The following is a 14,593-nucleotide window of genomic DNA, read 5'->3' on the forward strand; positions in this document are numbered from 1 at the left end:
ATAGTTTGTGGGCTAATTTCGGTATAGTTATTACATGGACCATAATTTAATAGATGATGTACATACTATGTACAGCTGTCAATGTACCCCTACTTAATTACCAGGGTTCTTAAGAGTACATCATAGGTTATAATAGCTATAAACTTTATAATGTTTATGTACAGTTATACAAACCAATAATTTTTAGAAATACATTTTGATATATATCTCTGCTGTGTTAGTACTTATTTTGTTTTTAATGTAATTACTAATGGTGTTTGTCTGATAATTTTATAGATATAATAAACTGTTATCAGTCCCATATCACTGTGTTGTTTTATAAATGTATCTATTGTTGAAGGAGTTATTCATACAAAGCTTTTAGTTGAATTTTATTCAGTTTGTTTAAAGTTAGGCACAAAACTAAACAATGAGATATGTTTGCTCTTCCTACCATGGGTATCGAAACCAGTTTCTAGCAATGTAAGTCCGAACACATACTGCTGTGAATTTTATTCAGTGATTTGGAAAGTTACAATATGTCATCATTCTAATAACATTCAATTATTAATACTTTAAACAGCAGGCATAATTCATGTTGTGGTTCCAGAAGATAAACAATCTTTAAAAACCTGAGAAATAAAAAATAAACACACATGTACACAGAAAGTGAAGCCATTTTTATATCAATACAAACCAAAGCTAAAACTACTGTAAGAAATGTACTAGAGAATAGTGAGTGTTTAATTTCAAATAATGAAAAGTTACTTATCTATAAATTCAAATATTGAATTACACCATTAAAAGGACTGAAAACAAACCAGATTCATATGAAACAGTTGTCATAAAAACACTGTCTTTTCACTTTACCAATACTGAAGTAAAAAATGATTAACACTTGACAATATAATTATGAAGAATTTAACAATCATTAAGTCATGAAATAATCCAAATAATAACACAACACTAAGCAGTCTTGCTTATCCAGAAATCAGCCCTTCTTCAATAAAATTATTATCAACAATTCTTAACACTATATACAAACACTGTTCTTAGTTCATATCCTAACTCTTCTTATATAGTCTACACCAACATTTGTTCTCCTCTCTTCTCTCATGAATTATATTATTGGATAATGATGTTATTGTGCAGTAAAGGCCCTCTCTCTACCAATAGGAGAGTGATGTCAATTCCATGTTTGCTAGCTCCATCTGTACTCATAAATCTTCATTATTGATGAGAAAAGAAGTCGTAAGTTCCTAAAACAAAGTATACACATCAGGAAACTTGTGAGTGAAGTGGCTATTTAATAGGTGGAACAGGGTACAGATGGTCTACTATGAGGTACATCGCTCTTAATACATTATAATCTGTAAAGCAGATTCACTGGATAGATGTTCATGAGGTCGAGTGTTTAAAAATAAAGAGTTAAAGATCTGGTACTTACTCTATTATTGATATATAAAACCACCATGAAATTGTCAGAATGGATAATAATCAAACCATCCACTAACATTGGTACGAAATGTAAACATCTCCGTTTGATAGAATAAAGGTCGAGCACACTGATGTGGAGGAATTGCTTATGCTGGCCCAGATGTCTGAGGTGAGATAGCTATTCAGAGATGTACCACAACCAGAAAGATAAGCATCTGTGAAGAGATGTAGGTCTGGTTTGAATTGATTGTGATTTATGACATAAAACTACTTCATAAGTAGCTGAAGCCTCAAATATTGATCAACATTGGGAATAGAAACCTGGATTTTAGTGTTATAAGTCCATAAACTTAAAATTGATCCATCGATAACCCAACAGTACAAAAAACTAAAATAAATAGTATACGTCTGCATGTAAAATATAAGTAACTTTTACACGTGAAACTGGTTAATGTCGTCCTTGTGTACAGTGAGCTTATAATATAAATCAGTCAGTTATGAAGTTAACTGGAAATTCTTTGTTTTCCAGAACGAGAGTTTAGGTGGCAGTTGCATGAAAGCTAGTGTCACGCAAATACTTAAGAAAGATGCTAACAGAAGATAAAATATTTCTCTGAAATGGTAAGTATCTAATTGAAACAAATTTTTATGTAAGAAAATGTTAACTTTCCAAAATCAGATCTGTGGTGACTAACCAGCAGGAGATAATACAAGGGGTGGGGGGTTCCATCTTCTCCTTTACATTTGATGATGTGTTAAAATCTTCCTTTTTTGTACTTTTATGTTTTGCATGTTGTTTGTTAGTGTTTCCTTTATTTTATAGTTGTTTATTAACTAAAGTTTCAAGATTCACTCTAGATGAAATTGAATCTTGAATTTCATATGAATTTTAATACCCTTTTCACTGAGGAAAATTTTCAAAACATTTCTCAATGGGGCTGAATTTTCTTCCTTTTATTTTAGGTTGATCCACTTCTAATCTGTCTTATACTGAAATTATTTCTATTTTGAGAGTCATGTCTATGATGGAAGTCCCTATACCTTTGACTCATACTTACTTTCACACGTTACTGAGTATGATTGAATGAATGGAAGATTTCTGTAGGTTCACTGAAATTCTCTATCAATCCCTATCTATTCTACAAGATCCTTTGTATCAGTTGAATACTCAACGTCTGTATACATTTACCACCTATCTAAGAAAGAAAAGCCTCTCTTTTTTGGGCCTTCGTACCACATCCTTCAGCTCAGATGGTAAATTAATTTATTCAGGATTATACCAAGTTATCCACATACCTGCCAATTTCCACACATTAAAATTATATAGATATGATGAAAAATCATACGTACAGTTACAGAACAACTTATTACACATTGATTTTCTAAGACAATTATCATAAACTCTTGCATTTCAAACTTTCCAACATCATTTAGGGTTTAATAAACACCATAATAAACAGAAAAAAGTTTAAACAAAACATCACTGGTGATGAAAAATGAATTAAGAAGTGTCATGAGATAAAAGTAAAGATACAGAATGGAACACAGCTGTGAAATGATGTACACATAATGAGAGAAGATACAGAATGGAACATAGCTGAGAAATGATGTACACATAACAAGAGAAGATACAAACTGGAACATAGCTGTGAAATGATGTCCACATAATGAGAGAAGATACAAACTGGAACATAACTGAGAAATGATGTCCACATAATGAGAGAAGATACAGAATGGAACACAGCTGTGAAATGATATACACATAATGAGAGAAGATACAGAATGGAATATAGCTGTGAAATGATGTCCACATAATGAGAGAAGATACAAACTGGAACATAACTGAGAAATGATGTCCACATAATGAGAGAAGATACAGAATGGAACATAGCTGTGAAATGATGTCCACATAATGAGAGAAGATACAGAATGGAACACAGCTGTGAAATGATATACACATAATGAGAGGATGGCTGAATACTGTCCTCAAGAGGAAACGAAGTTGACAAAGCCTTGAGTTGTAGATGGAAATAAATAAACAAGCTAAATTTCCCATTGAAAACGGGAGATGAAAGAGATTAAAACCATAGGAAGTGAAGTTGTAGGCTGCATAATGAAAATCACTAATATATGAAAATAAGCTGTTACGTCATCAACATGTAACTACTTTACCTAGCCATTGTTGAGATTTGACTTATGTGAGGTAGTTCTTCTCTCACAATAGAGACAGAAATAGTAATACAAGCTTGTAAGTTCATAAGCTTAAAAATATAAGTCAAAAACCAAAGTAAATCTCTATCATTTAAAAATGCATCTTTCGAATGCAGAACTATATAGGGAGCTAACAATTTGGTAGGTGGTGTCCACTCTAACTGTTAGAAAGCAAATGTATCATCCCACTTTTGCCACTCTCTTGCTTTACATGTGGCTTTTGGACAAGCTGCACATGTACTTTCCATTCCTATATCCTTTGTTCCATATCAGAGAAGATTATAACTGGCTGAGTATTCCACAATCTACAAAATCCTACTGATTATTTTGTGAGAGAATTGGTTTTAGAAAGGAATTTGACCAACCAAATAATAATAGTTGACTAAAGAACCCTCATCATACATTCTCCAGCTGGTTTATTCCTGAGAGGTCTGGTACAGAAAAAGAGATGGATCAGTCTAGATGTATTGGTAAATAAGATAAACCAGACAGCATATCTACAGTTAAGAATGTCATACTCATTTTTACATACAATTTAGTGACCTAGACTTTCAAGATGGAAGAATAATATACCTGGTTAGTGTGTTTTCTCACTGGCTTATTTCTCTTACAAAAATAACATTCCAACCAGATTCTTTGGACACTTTCCGAGGACTGCTTGTCTAGGTTCCTAAACCAAGTAAATGTGAGATCCCCAGTGACATTCCTGTTGTTACATTAGTTTCAGTAAGATATCGAATCAAAGTTAATATTTTCTTACAGTGAAAATATATTTCTGACAGATACTATACTCTCCTCACACTTCTGGTGCTTCTTTTCTGACTAATACAGAATTGAAGAATGTGTACTACAGTAAACAGGAAGTTAGCTGTGATAGTGGTGTGTGTTTTAGTGAAGAGTTGTTCTTGGACATTTACATGCTACAACGCAGCTAAATCACATTGAAACGTAAAGTAGGTGGGAGTTTCAAGGCTAGGAGAGAGTATAAACATTTTCACTCTTTGAAGGTTGCAATGAACAATAAGAATTCTTATTGAAAATAGTATGAAAACTGATATTTTAGGGTATGTACAGTGATATGATATAACTTCCTATGTATACATAACACATAAACCATCAGTTATAAATATAACTAGAAAAATAAAACTGAATATAACACATGGCAACCGATAATGTACTTAATATTTAAAATTAATTTATAAATAAAATCAGGTATAATAACTTTATATCAAACACAAAATATTTAAATAAAAATGTTGTTGAATAACTTATTGAAAAAATATGTCGAGGAATAAATATTTTTGCAAGTATAACATCGCATACAACATGAAATTATATTGTGTGTGTGTTATTATAACATTATATAACATTAAATTATATTGTGTGTGTTATTATAACATTATATTGTGTGTGTGTGTGTGTTATTTTGTAATAAAGCCATATCGAGCTATCTGACATGTTCACTGATGACAATGAAAACCCTGATTTTATCCTTGTAATTCTGTAGTAAAGTGCTGTACCACCTCGGGTTTCCAAGAATTTCCAGGTATGTCAGTGTTTTTAAATATTTTAATCTAACCAAGACTGTGCTAACGTATCTACTTAAATAGATGTTACAAACTTGGGACTTCCTAATAGAGCCACAAGTCTATTCATGTGTTATTACTGATATAGTCACCAATATGGTTGCCTTCAAACTTTACTCATCTTGGCTCATTTATTGTAGATGATATTTAAGTCACAGTGTGGGGATGCTTTCTCGGTAAACACAGATGAATTCCTTTGAGATGGACCAAAATTACCAAGAGGTCCATCATATACTTTGAACTTTAAATACGAACAATTAATGTGGACTTAAATCGAGAGGTGAAAATGTAAAAACATGTACAAATTACATGGTTAGCAATTAAGTAATAAAGATATTTCACGAGGAAAACATCAGTACTTATTAAAAACTAGATTTATTTTAATATGTTAAATATCATGAGATCAGTTAAAATAATCTATGAAGTTTAAAAACGTATTATATTCAATTTTTACAAACTTATCACTGAGAAAGAGAATATGTTTTGGAATAAATTATCTATCACAAGTGTCAATCATGTCTTAGCTGTGTACAGTTTCAAAAATTAATGTTTTCATTGTTTATTGTACAAAAAATTACTTGAATAAATATCTCTATAAATGATTCCTTTTTAGTGATTATTTGTTAGTGCTCGTAAAAAGTTTATCATATCATATTTTACTTCATCTTTCATTATATTTTAATTTTTTACATATATTTTTCTTTTATTCTTACCTATCAATTTAACTTGTAATGAGACATATCTAATATTTATACAATAAACAATATTTAACAGTTTTACAGACATTTCAGTTTGAATAGTTTGATCTAAAACAGCTTCGTTTTTTTTTTTTTTTTTTTTAAAGAATTTCCAACTCATAAATGAGACACCAAGACTGAAATTCTAATAAACATTTGGCCTGGTTTTTGAATAAATTTGGTATTAATTGAAATGTCATATATTGTTACTAGTTTTTGCCAAATGTTGGTTATTTTTCTGCCTATATCGGAAATATATGGTATGCAACAGTATATGGTTTCATGATTTTTTGATTTGTAAGGTATATTTACTTTTGTTGGTTGATTTTCCTTTATGTCTAGGTGTGTGCGTATTATATTTAACTATGGTTTGTGGAGGAAACTTGTTGATGTTGATGAAGTATTGTTTTATTTTGTCTAATTCATCATTAATTTAATCTGGTGAGCATGTTTCGTTTCTTAGTGTGTTGAGTTTTTGTTCTGTTTCATGTGCTGTGTCCCAAGGTATGTATAGTCCGGTATGGATGATTTTTCGGTGGATTTCTGTTTTAAATTGCGTGTCGGTTCTTGTAATTTTGAGTTAAGAAATGATATTTGATTGCTTTCTTTCTGTTCACATGTGAAGTTAATGTTGGGATATATAGAGTTAATGTGATTAAAAAAAATTAAGCGTGTGTTGTGTGGATGTGAATCTCGCAATCATGTCGTCTACATATCTGTACCAGTTTAGTGGCGGATGTAATGCTGTGTTCATTGCTTGTGTTTCAACTTGTGTCAGAAAAATATTGGCTAGAATTGGTGATACTTGGTTGCCCATGCTTAGGCAATTTGTTTGTATATAGTTGTGGTTGTTGAACATGAAGTTTGTCTTCATTGTTGTGAATTCTATGAGGGTTGCTGGGAATGTCTATTGATGAGTTAGAGTCTCGAATACAGAGTTCTAAAGCTATCTTACAGGTTTCAGTGGTTGGGACTTCTGTAAAGAGGGATATAACATTGAAACTGGCCATTAAGGCTTTATGATTAAGTTGATTAAGATTAGACTTGAAATTAAAAGAGTCTTTGATGAATGAGTTGGCTGATGTTACATATTTGGAGAATGCCCATGCTTTGTATTTACCAAGATTGTAATTAAACAATTCATATGTGGATGTTATTGGTCATATTGGATGATCTGGTTTAAGAGGTTTGGGGATGCCGATTATTTGTGGTGTGTGTGAGTCGGTCTTGCGTAGGTAGGAATAAAGTTTTTGAAACTGTGTTGGCTTTTTCATTTTTAGTAGTAATTTGTTCAGTTGCATTTCATGTGTCTTTGTTGGATTTGTGTGTATTGGTTTTAATTTGTTTTTTCTCCGATAGGATGTTCTTTATTTTTTGGATGTATTCATTCATGTTCATTATGACTATAACGTTTCCTTTATCTGCTTTTAAAATTTTTATGTTTTTGTCTTGTTTTAGGTTTTAATGGAATTAATGTCTCTTTTGTAAGATTGTTTTTAGCTTTCTGTTGTGAAATTATGTTGACGGTTTAGTGAGAAAATTATTTGAAAAAATCGTTTAAAATGTTGTTTTTAGGTGTTTTTGGAAAATATAAATTTTTAATTTTTTTGGGAAGTTTGGCTGTCGAAAGTCAATAAAATTGTCAGAGTTGTCTTTCTGTTGGTTGTTTTCTGAGGAAAGTATCACAAGTCTCCTGGCTAGGTCTTCTAAACATGTTTTAATTTCTAATGTTGGACCTTAGAACCAACCTAGAAAGTAACCAATATTTGGCAAAAACTAGTCGCAAAATATGACATTCTAGTTAATACCAAATTTATTCAAAAACCAAGCACAAATCTAAGTTCTATATTATGTAAAAACTACAATGACAAACACCACACCAATATTATTTATAAAATACAATGTGATAACTCCCACGACTTCTATATTGGAGAAACAAGTAGAAAAATGGAAACCACATTCAAAGAACACAAACAGTCACTTTCACACGTTTTCAAACACTGCAATTCAATCTTTGGCTTTCCTTCCATCCAACAGTTCCTCAACTGCAGAAGTAAAACCCTGGAATTTATTCTTCAACAGAACAGAATTATTATGATCAATTTCCTAACTTTTAAGTCAAATAGTGTTCTTTCTGCCTTCCTGATTGTCAATGTTAGTTGATATATCTTTTCCATGTAAATGTTTAAGCTCCTCCTGAAATCTTACTGTCATTCTCCACAGTCTACACTTTACCTGCCTCTTCTTTAATGAGGATAATCTCAATTTACAAATTCTACACATAAATTGCACATCTTCATTACTAGCTTCCTTCAAAATACCTGCCAGTCCAAAGCTCCCAAATGAAATCCCGTCATTGTGCTCGTTACATCTGACAAACTCTTTGAACGCTTGTCTCCAAGTCTTAACCGTTGTATTGATACTTGCAGCCTTACAGTTATCAATACTAATTAGCATAATCTTTTGCTAACAGCTACTACTGAGCTTAACATTTAAGAACCAATTACATTATTTTTTTTATCTCTACTCCTTCTTCACAATAACGTAATGAAGTTTAGCTATATAGAACTTTATAAATTAGTATAACTGTCAACATACGTGAGGTTAATAACAAAATATTGTAGTCTGATTTATAATCTACCTATTTTTATAGGCTGGATCTAAACTAGCGATCTTACTTGAAGTAATAAAGTTAATTCTTAAAACACCAAAAGATATTAAAACTTTTATAATAGGCTCGTTACAGTTACTTGAGTTCACTAATTTTTGCTGTAATAATAAAATACGAAGAGAAAAACAGTTTTAGTAAACTATATTTTAGATTATATTTACTTAATATAAAAATATATTTATCCTGTTCCACGATTTATCACAAGCTTATCTTTAACAAAGCCTAAAGTACCGTTACAATGTTAAGCCTATTTAAAAATTAAACCTTGTTGTAAAATCAACACATTTTAAATTTTAAGTTTAAATTGTGACCATCTTTCTTTTATTTACAAATCAGACTATATCTAGTTGTTATTTAACCCAAATGACTTCGAATTTTAATATCAAGATTAATAAACTCACAAATTTATAAGAGCGCATCTCAAAACTCAGATTTGATGATGAGCGTTAACATCTAAAAATATACATATATATTTGATAGCGTTTAAACGACAAAAAGCAACCAGAGCGTTGAGAGAATTTTTGTTCAATCGGAACTTTAGAATGAACAGATTTAAATAATAACAAATGCAACGAAATGTACAAAATAACATTTGATACACACGTGTTAGAAAAACTACTGTAAAGAAAGTCTCAGATATAAGAATAAACCATTAATATAATGATAAATATGAAATATTATTACTTCATCAGCTTTTGTGTCCTTTCCAACAATATAGTAAGCTACTTTAGAAATACTCAACAATATACACCGTATCTTAGGAACCAAACTATCACTACACTAAGTATCGAAGTCTCTGTGAAAAAACAACTGCGGCGTATATTTCACAATATTAATTTAACTAACATAATTACAAAGGCTCTTTGGAAGATTTTAGTTGACATTATAATGATGTCTATTCTGGAGTGTTTAACTCATGTATTTGTGTTGCTTCTAATATGCTGTTGGAAGGATATCTTAATCTTGAATTTCTTTAGGGGTTTAATCGTAACATCAATAATGGCTTCTATATGCTATTTAATTAAAGTAATGATGGCTTCCAGTAAATGTAAAACCATGGAAGATATGAAAGATGCTTTAAAATATATGTCTAAAGAAATCTGTACGGATATCTTGATATATCTGATTATAGTTGAGGTAGCTGACCTACGACGACTACATTACGTATCCATGATGAATATCGCAAGATACCTGATTAACGTAGTTGTGGTGGTTCTCCTAATCTGTTTAATTACCTCAGCCATGATAAATGCACTAAAACATTCAAATAATGTCTTTATAGTGGTTATCCTAAGTTGTTTCCTTAATATAATCCTGATGGTTCTCAGCAGATGTTTGACGAACATTGTCATGATAGCCGTATTAATATGTTTAACTTCATTATTCATATTAATTGTTTTGATGCGTGTGACTAAAATTGGAATAATAGATATCGTGAGATACTTACCTGAAAAGGTGATGATCAGTATCTTAGAGAAACTGATTAAAGTAATAATAATGATTACACTCCGATTTATAATAAAAAAAATACATGATAGCTGTCCCATATATCTCATTTTACGTAGTAATTAAGGTTAAAATATTTTTTTTTAATTTAATACGGAAATGATTAGTGATGTCGATAAACACCCACGTGTAGAGAAATTTCTATGCAAAAACGGCTCGTTTGGGTTGAGAAATTATTTTACATGAAAGAGCGAACAACGTTTCGACCTTCTTCGATCATCGTCAGGTTCACAAAGAAAGAGGTAACTGACCGGAAGCTGACCACATGTTTGGAAGGGGTTGTGCAACTGAGTGTCGGAATGTAGAGGTCGGTGTTAGATGTTTGAATATATAATTTTATTTATTTTATTATATTAATATAGCTATAAAGGCATTCCTTTATATTGGTTTATTTTGGGTTTAAGTTGTTGTATAAGTAAGGCTTCATTAATTTTGCGTTTGTTTATGTTTGTTTCTTTATTTAGTATTTGAGTGTTTTCTATGGTTATGTTGTGTTTATTTGACTTGCAGTGTTCGAAAACGTGTGAAGGTGACTTTTTATGTCCTTTGAATCTGGTTCCCATTTTTCTACTTGTTTCTCCAATATAAACGTCGTGGCAGTTATCACATTGTATTTTATAAATAATGTTGGTGTGGTGTTTGTCAGTGTAGTTTTTACATGGTATAGACCTCAGTTTTGTGCCTGGTTTTTGAATAAATTTGGTATTAACTGGAATGTCATATTTCGTTACTAGTTTTTGCCAAATGTTGGTTATTTTTCTGCTGATGTCAGGAATATATGGTATGCAGGAGTATATGGTTCAGTGATTTTTTGATTCGTGAGATATATTTACTTTTGTTGATTTTGCTTTCTGTCTAGGTGTGTGCGTATAATGTTTTCTACGGTTTGTGGAGGAAACTTATTGATGTTGATGAAGTATTGTTTCATTTTGTCTAATTCATAGTTAATTTTATCTGGTGAGCATAGTTTTATGGCTGTGTCTATTTGGTTTCTTGATGGTTTTGTGAGACAATTCTTTGAAAAAATCGTTTAAGATGTTGTTTTTTGGTGTTTCTGGAAAATATAAATTTTTAATTTTACCTGGGAAGTTTGGCTCTTGGATGTCAATAAAATTATCTAAGTTGTCTTCTATCTGTTGGTTGTTTCCTTGTTTTTGTTTTCTGTAGAAAGTATCACAAGTCTCCTGGCAAGATTTTCTAAACATGTTTTGATTTCTATAGTTGAAATGTACCTAGGTGCTATTGCGAAGTTGAGTCCTTTGGGACTCAGCACATGAAACAAAACAAAAACTCAACATACTAAGAAACCAAATAAACATAGCCATAAAACTATGCTCACCAGATAAAATTAACTATGAATTACACAAAATAAAACAATACTTCATCAACATCAATAAGTTTCCTCCACAAGCCGTAGAAAACATTACACGCACACACCGAGACAGAAAGCAAAATCAACCAACAAAAGTAAATATATCTCACGAATCAAAAAATCACGAAACCATATACTGCTGCATACCATATATTCCTGACATTAGCAGAAAAATAACCAACATTTGGCAAAAACTATCAACGAAATATGACATTCCAGTTGATACCAAATTTATTCAAAAACGAGGCACAAAACTGAGATCTATACTATGTAAAAACTACACTGACAAACACCACACCAACATTATTTATAAAATACAATGTGATAACTGCCACGACGTCTATATTGGAGAAACAAGTAGAAAAATGGGAACCAGATTCAAAGGACATAAAAAGTCACCTTCACACGTTTTCGAACACTGCAAGTCAAATAAACACAACATAACCATAGAAAACACTCAAATACTAAATAAAGAAACAAACATAAACAAACGCAAAATTAAAGAAGCCTTACTTATACAACAACTTAAACCCAAAATAAACCAATATAAAGGAACGCCTTTATAGCTATATTAATATAATAAAATTATATATTCAAACATCTAACACCGCCCTCTACATTCCGACATTCAGTTACACAACCCCTTCCAAACATGTGGTCAGCTTCCGGTCAGTTACCTCTTTCTTTGTGAACCTGACGATGACCGAAGAAGGTCGAAACGTTTTTCGCTCTTCCATGTAAAATATTTTCTCAACCCAATCGAGCCATTTTTGCACATGTAGTTATGATGATTGTTACGAGAAAAAAAAAAAAATCGTATATAGAGAATATAAATTCTTTGATAATTATCAAAATTTTTGTAATCAGTCAAGTAGACTAGTATATGGGAATAACATATTAAGAAAAATTTAGTGTTTAGTAAACATCAAAGATATCACACACTGTAAAGAACAACATGGAAATGAAATCCAAAGAGCTATTGAAGTGAGTGTAAAATCTTCCAAATAAACAATTTATTCATGTCTTATCTGAATGATGTTAAACGTTTTATAAACTTAAGAAACACCGAGATAAATTAATTCAGTCAGTATTTATTAGACGATTAGGTGTGACAGCATTATTACAGCTAATTATCTGATTGATAGTTGTACAGAAATATTTGTTCATGCTGATTACTGAATAAAGAAATAGAAGTGAATGAGTACAAGTGAATTTGTAACAAAATATTACATAACAACTATGCATTTCAAAAAAAAATTATAAATAATTTAATTATGGGTTCAAAGCCAGGGTGTTTTTTAAAGTAATTATGACAATAAAAGTACTTTTTTTGCGTTTATTTCTTTTGTATGCAGTAAGATTTTTACAGCTTCTTTGAAGGGAAGAAAAATCTGAAGGAATATTACGTGTTTAAGTACAAATTATTCAAAGAATAGTCAATGAACTCCGATGCATGGAGGATGTTGGATGAGCGGTTAAGCTTATGCTAACAGTAATATTTAGCTGAGTTAAGAAAACTACAACACATAACCACGATTTTGTGTTAAGATATCTAAAAAGGAGAAAACTGACAGAACCAGAATGTGTAATATTTATAATGAAGATTACACTGAAACCAGAAAATAACCAGTATAGTGATTATTTTTATCACAGTTATTAGGGTGATAACCGTGATTTACTTTAACCATTGACTTGTGAAATACTCTCAATCACTGTAGAGCACGTGGCAAAATACCAAATGACAATTACTGTATCTTTGGTTTTAATAGTTTAGAAACGAAATTTATGGTATATTGATAATGATACAAAATACAGTTAAATTTGAACTCAACATCAAAGTAAACTATCATTAACTGATTACTACTTGGTCCTAGTTATTTAAGAGATTGTGATATAAGTAAAATAGTTTTGTTGTAGAGATTGGCTTTAGTTTTAAGAAAGGAGGTTTTAGGGTTGTTTAAGAGTTCTTCTGGTTTATATGAATTTTACTTCAAAGGTTTTCATCGTTTCTTTGTATTAGTTTCTTATCAAAACACCTTGGATGTGATAAAATGAAATCAAAATTGGCGACTAAAGTGTTAGCTACACTTAAAGCGTTGATAAGAATTTTACAGCAAATATCCATTCACTGGTTAACCAGTTTCTGTTCAGTTTAGAGTATTATGATGAATAAAACAACAACAACAAAACATCAATGCGTAGCTTATTTAACTGAATATTTAATGTACATTCTTATCAATACTGTCAGTGTAGCTACCAGTTTGGCCTTCAGTTTTTATTTTATTCTTTCAAGCTAAGTTAAAAGACTTGATAGTTATTTTAGGTTTGTCAGAAAACCGGGAGGTTCTCAAAAATGAATGATTTTGTATTCGCCCCCTTTTCTGGCTTTCAGTAATTTTGATGGGTTTATGGTTGTTTCTCTGATAAGTTGATTTGTCGTGGTTCAGGCGTGAAGAAAAACTATAAAGGAGGAGAGTTGTCTTCTTGATGGTGATTTGACAAGGGGTGTTTTAAAACTTTCTGCCTGAAATCGATAAACCGATCACGAGCAGCAGATCCAAACAGCAGAGACCCGTCTCATGTAGACCAGCGCATCACGTCTCAAAGAAGACACAAAGCCAGAACTTGAGTTTATTGCATCACAAAGGTCAGTTACATATTACAATTTCACATACAATTATATGCATGGTAATTAACTTTATACTTAACAGAAATTTACAACATATTTTGTTTATAGAGTTCATAGATACAAAACATAAATTATAAAATTACTAAACATTGAATATATTGGTAAAATAGAAAACATAACCTCACATTGAATAATATAAACAAGATACACATGATTATTAATGAATATATTTGGTCCATTGTTTCTTATGGCCATTAAACTGATAAAAGAGGAAGGTAGAGCCACAAGGTAAAACTCTCAAGTTGGTTGTTTTAGTGAGTGCTTGTTTTGTGACTAATGTGATTTAAGGGAGGAAAAAACTTGGTCCATGAGGCGGCGGGTGTTTGTGCAACATTGAATAGGTTATTTCGGGTTTTGGTCTTATTTTAGTATAATGACGTTGAATTTCTTGTTTTCTATAAGTAA

General features: G+C 31.1%; 1 long non-coding RNA gene across 3 annotated transcripts; it reads right to left on the bottom strand.

Moving 5' to 3' along the window:
* Window positions 1-480: 480 nt before the first annotated feature.
* On the bottom strand, window positions 481-9,037 carry LOC143256822 (uncharacterized). Of its 3 annotated transcripts, XR_013031551.1 has the most exons (3): window positions 5,294-9,016; window positions 1,427-1,631; window positions 481-611 (listed from the first exon to the last, which is right to left on the bottom strand). It is a non-coding gene; the product is annotated as an uncharacterized LOC143256822 (long non-coding RNA). The 3 variants fall into 3 exon arrangements; XR_013031552.1 differs by lacking the exons at window positions 481-611; window positions 5,294-9,016 and adding an exon at window positions 9,023-9,037 and having other exon boundaries at window positions 642-1,631; XR_013031550.1 differs by lacking the exon at window positions 481-611 and having other exon boundaries at window positions 642-1,631.
* Between the last annotated feature and the right edge of the window lie 5,556 nt (window positions 9,038-14,593).

The sequence above is a fragment of the Tachypleus tridentatus genome, chromosome 7, assembly GCF_004210375.1.
Source record: "Tachypleus tridentatus isolate NWPU-2018 chromosome 7, ASM421037v1, whole genome shotgun sequence".
NCBI classification, from domain to species: Eukaryota; Metazoa; Arthropoda; class Merostomata; order Xiphosura; family Limulidae; genus Tachypleus; species Tachypleus tridentatus.